Here is a 6075-nt window from a genome sequence, read left to right as displayed (position 1 = left end):
CCTTGGGAACGGCTGATTAAAGCGGCTCCCCTTATCTGGTTAACTGCAAGAAGTACAAAACGTCTTGCAACACCAGCAGCGGAGAGGCTGTCCTTATACTGAAGGAGCCCAGCAACAGATTCTGATCCAGGGGGATAACTCTGGATCTCACAGCATCAGCATGGCATGACTTCCCCCCCTCCCAGTTACTCTAAATCTCAGCCCAATGTCTCTGGAGGCATTTATGCACTGGTGGTTTCAAACACCCTTGACAAATTACCATGCGTGGTTTTTGATTTTGAGGTTTATATAATTATCTTCAAAGGTGATGTTAGGAAAGGACTCTTGAGGGTTGGGAAGTGGAAGAGAAAATCACCGTGATTGTCATCATTATAAGGGAAAATACCGCATCGGCAGCAACCCATAGTGTGTTGCGCCATGCGCAGGTGCATGACTGGAAAAGATGTATTTTTGAGACTTGGCAGTTTGGCCCTATGTTTTTTTTTCACAGTTCAGCAAGGAGGCAGATGGGTGAAGTCAGAGTGGCCTTTATGGAATTTAAGAAAACCGTTCCATTTTGATGTGTATGGATGCTTACAAAATATGCATTTGTTATTCCCAAAATATCAGGACCATATGAAGCTCCCTGAAAGTCCATCTAGTCTCCGTTGTCTGCTCTGTTAGTAGCCAGACCCCTCCTTGCCTTGAGGGGTAGTTTATAGCTAGCACCCCCAGAATCACCTACTGCAGTGGTCCCCAACCTTTTTATCACCGGGGATCACTCAACGCCGGGGACCACTCACCGGGGACCACTCAACGCCTTTTACTGAGGCCCGGTGGTGGGGGGAGTAGTTTACTCCTCTACTCTCAACCACTGCCCTAATGCTCTCTGATCGCTATGGTAATGTTTAAACATCCCTTCAAAATAAGATACAGACACGCCACAACAATGAACATAAGGAACATTTTATTTGCATGGGAATCTTAACTCATGACAATGACAAATCAATGTGAACCCTGAGCTTGTTTTTCTACAACGAGATAGTCCCATCTGGGAGTGATGGGAGACAATGACACCCGAAGCCTGTTGTAAAGGGCTGGGGGGGATGAAGTAAAGGGCCGGGGGGGGGAGAGAAGGCGTCCTTCGCGGCCCACCTCCAATAAGTCGAAGGACCACATGTGGTCCGCAGCCCACAGGTTGGGGATTGCTAACCTACTGTTAATATTGCAATAATTTGCTATTGCACTGCCTGGCTGAAATGCAGAGATATGCCAGTTGTGCCTCAAACTGCCCAAAAGGCAGTGTATGCATTGAGCAAAAATGTTATCCAGATGTTTTATCTCCAGGAGATTCCTAGTCTCCTCAGATAAGATTATCCTGAGATTTCAGGAGCAGACGAACAAATGGCTTTTTTCTTCCCCTTCCCTCCCTCCCACCTCCTTGCAGGTGGTTAATTTTAATGTTCCATATTTATTGTTAATTTATGAGTTTAAGGTCTGGGATATTAATGTAGATAGGTTATTGCTATTGTCTTGATTTGAATTAAATTTAAATTTATACATACATTATAAATTATGATCTGCTGAGTTATTATTTATTTGACTTTTATACTGCTCTCCCAGAAGACCAGCTCAGGGTGGTGTACAACGTGTAAACATAATAACATTAATTACAAACATACAGTAAAATGAGATTTAAACTGAAATTAAATTGTGCAACAATGTCAGCATAGACTAGACAGGTATTATATTGCTCAGTTCTCCTGCAGTCTGGAGGTGGCTTAGATAGGGGGAGCCCAGTAGACATTATCTGATTCACTGGCCCCATCCAAAAGTTCCCAAAGATAAGGTGGACTATAAATCCCAGAAAAAATAAATAAATAAAATTTAAAAATGCACTGGGACAATGGATGGCACTAATTTCATCAACTCCTAAGCTCCTTCCTTTGCTTTTATACCCATGATACTCAATTAGCCAACTACTAATAGCATGCCACACCTTAACAGCTTTCCATACTGCAATCTTGGGTCATCAAGCTGCACTAACATCTTTAGTTTTGTATTGGTAATCACAGTTATGGTTTACTTCTTGGGAAGCCTTTGAGGTTTCACCCATCTTCTCGCCAGACAGACCCATCACATGCATTATAGTTTCTTTGTCACAGACAAACTTTCATCAGTACATTGTTTTAGGAGCTAGAATGCCAAGACTTAGTCCAAGGTTATGATTTTTCTATAAAAGTAGAGCACCTGTATTCTTTGGACTTTCTGCGTACACCACCTACATTCTCTATGCGCCACACAGGGCTTTACGTTCTGCAGGTACCAACTTACTGGTCATTCCTGGCCCCAGGGAAGTTAGCTTGGCCTCGGCCAGGGCCTTTTCGATCAGATGGGCCCCCCTGTAAGATACTGCTGCCACATTCCAGATAATCTTGGTGCTGGATATTAGGTTGGAAAAGGCCCCCTGGCACACTGAGTAGCAGCCGCACAGGCTGGGAGGAGAGAATGACATTTTTGCCCCCTGAATTTGATTTGATGTAGCTGTTTTAATGGGATTTCAATGTGGAGTTATGTGTTTTATGTGGGGGTTTTGTCTTGTAACCTACCACAAGATTGCTTGCTGTCAATGGCGGGATAAAAATCTAATAAACAAACAAACAAACAAATAAACAATGATGACGACGACGATGAAAACAACAACAACATCATCATAGCATCCTCTCTTTCCATTCATGAACCACTGGCCATTTTGCTTACTCCAAGGGATTCCCTCTTCATGTCATGATGGTATCTATCACCCCTACCCTAACGCTATTTGCATTCACCTCTAATTTTCCTTAGACAATTTCTGCATGTATAGTTTAAGTCTTTTTGGTGTATATTTATACTCCTTTACATTCACTTTAATAAAACAGCTTTCCAGTTACCTTGAACTGATTTATTTACAGTTTCTTAATGGAATATCTGGGTATATATGGGTAGAGATCCCAAATTATCCACATCTTTCAAAATCTCCTATTAATATCACTAATTTATCCAATTAAATCGGGTGATCTCCGATTTGGGTAACAGTTCCATGTGGCATTGTTACTCAGGAGTCCCAAATGGGGCTTTCCCAACCCTGGTACCTGAGAAGCAATGAGCATAACACCACCACTACCAACAACTTGAGTTTTATAGCCCACCTTCTTGGGATGGCTTAAGGTAGATAACAATAAGTGATATACAATTGACTTTTACATTGATAAGCAGTTCCCAAATATTTCAAACTAAAATATATTAATTATATTCAATTACATTATTAAACTGCCTTCTTAAGCACCTTGCACAGGGAGCCCAATCTGATACGGTGAGTTGGTGCTTTTGGGGATGGTGTATTGTTGTTTTGTGGGCAGGGAGGCCTCAGCCATAGGCCTTGTGGAACAGTTCTGTCTTGCAGGTCCTCCTGAACTGTTTAAGGTCCTGTTGACGGATGGCCATCCATCAGCAGAAATAGCTGTTTGTCTTCAGAGTATTGGTGGCAACCCAGCCCAAAATCGTGGATCCGTTGGGGAAGGGGGCACATGTAGATGTTGAATAACACTGGGGAGAAAATAGCTCCCTGCGGGACTTCACATGGTAAAGCTCTCTGCTGGGATATTCTCTCCCCTAATCCCTACGTTTGTAGGAAAGACTATAGCCATTTTAAGGTTAGGTCTTGAATCCCCACATCAGCTACGTGTTGGGCTAGTAGCCCACAGTGTTGAACACTGCTGTCAAGTATAGCAGGAGCAACAACACCGACCTGCCTAGATACAACTGCCTCTGGAGATTGGTAGCAGGATGATTGGGAAGATGCAAGCTTAAAGTCAGTCTGACGCAGGCCAGTTCACTGTTTGACAAAATGTTCAGGATGCAGAACTGGACCACAAGTCAAGTTTTTACAAAGCCAGAGTGGAGCCTGAAGACCAGGCTCCAGATCCTCCTTGCCTTCTGGACTGCAGCTGGACCTCTGGATCTGGGGCTTGGTTAGTAGAAAGCCCAATTGGACTTCTGTCTGGTTGCCTTACATGCAAGCTCTATAAACTTCCATATAAAACCTGATAGAACAGCGTTGATCCATATTCTGTAAAAGTCAGTCTGACAACATTTATCTGTCCCATTCAAAAGTAGAAAGCCACAGCTATGAGATTCACAAACATGTTTTTGCAGCCATGTAAGCATGGAACTTTGCCTTACAAAGAAGAAAATCATGGTAATTTCCTCTTCCTCTTATCAATACTCAAGGGATTTCTCCTGGCATCACCTTTGGAGACAATAATTGAACCACCCAACTGAAGAACAACATCCCCTCACTTCTTGAACTGAGCTTGAAAAGGCTGCTGAACAAATAACTCCTGAGGACCTGGACACGTGGGAGACAAGCCTGATGCAAGATTCAGAGTCATCCTGTTGGATCAGAAGCCAGAGGTGGGCTCCAACTAGACAGGTCCTTGTCCCTGAATCCTTGGTGGTAGAAGAGGGTTTGGCTTCTTCGGGTTAGTGGGATATGGGGCTGACAGTCATCACTGGAGTTGTGGCTTCAACAGACATACCCAGGATGTCCCTGCTGCTGTTGGTGCTCCTTGGGCTGCTGCCCCATCTCTCCTGCAGGGCGCTGAAGGCAGAGTGCCCGTTCCATATAATCACTGATCGTGCCCTAGATAGGGCACTGAATTATTACAGGTCAGGGGACTTGGCTATTGGTGGAATCACTTCAACACAAGACTCTCTGCTTAACTCATGCAATTTCTCCGTGCCTCCAGTTATTAGATTTTTTACGTAAGTAAAGATAATGATGTGTTGATGAATCTATTGCTACTCAGTGGTATTCTGCTTCTATGCTCTTTTTACCATGGACAAGCCTTGTTTTCTGGGATCCACTCTGGGAAAATTCTATCGCGTTTTTGTCTTATTGGCCAATATGAGAAACACAGTCCTGAAGAACATTTGGTCCAATCCAGGAGAGCTCTTCTTACATCTTTATGCATCTGTATTGTCTTTTCTAGAGTGTTAGGTATCCCCATATGCCCAGTCTGTGTTTCCCATGCTGCAACTTTCCATCCTCAATCTCAACTATTCAGTATAATAATGTATTAACTTGCCGAAAGCTTTTGCCTATGGCTAAGATCATTCTTCTGGGGTCACCTAAACTCCTGACTCTTTTGCAATGGTTGAGCTTGGCTTTCTCATTTCACTGTGTTGCTGTGAAGATAAAAAAGGAGAAGCAGAGGAACATAAGAATTCTGCAGGATGGAGAGATACTAGTGCAGGGCTGGCTACTACAGAAAGGCATAGTGTGGGCTGAGAAGAGGGCTGATCCTGCGTTGAGCAGGGGGTTGGACTAGATGGCCTGTATGGCCCCTTCCAACTCTATGATTCTATGATTCTAAGAGCCTGCAGACTGCTCAGGCAGTAAGTGATGGGTGAGAATAAAGATGACACTTAGATTCTCACCTGTTCCGTGTAGGAGGGGGTTTGGTTTCAGCTTCTGCTGGGAAGAGATCTCCTGGAAAGGATCAGCTGGGGATGTATCCCCTCTTGGTTAAGGCCCTGCGTAGGGTGCTGGTAATTTACCCTGTTCATTCAGCCAAGGGTCAGCCTGTCCAGCGAAAGCAACATTTCGAAAAGACTGATCTATTTGACTTTCTTCCAAGCCTTTTTGAGATCCCTCTGCATGTCACCTTAAGTATAGCAAGTGCCAGAAAAATTGCAATCACGACCCAGGATAGATTATTAACTCCATTAAGCTAAGCTATAAAGTTTTCATTCTTTGAAGGCTGTGGTTTCCCCTGCACCAGGATTGGGACTGACCAGAGCCCTGTTTTGCTTTGTAATCAGAAAGGAAATGGTGATACCCTTTTCCAGCACAAACGGCCTCTGACAACGTCAGCATCGGCTCTTGTATGTCGGGCTCTGGACGTGAGCTAGCTGGAGTACTAAGGAAAAGTTGTACTATGCAGAGATTTTTGTTGCCTGCAAAGGCCCTGAATGGAAAAGAAGCAAGGTTTTAGCACTGAACACAAGGTGAAATGTAACCTGCATATTATGTTACAGTTTCGATGCCTTGAAATA

This window comes from Paroedura picta, chromosome 3, assembly GCF_049243985.1.
Source record: "Paroedura picta isolate Pp20150507F chromosome 3, Ppicta_v3.0, whole genome shotgun sequence".
NCBI lineage: Eukaryota > Metazoa > Chordata > Lepidosauria > Squamata > Gekkonidae > Paroedura > Paroedura picta.
The sequence above is the reverse complement of the archived record's forward strand: the minus strand, read 5'-3'. Positions refer to the sequence as shown.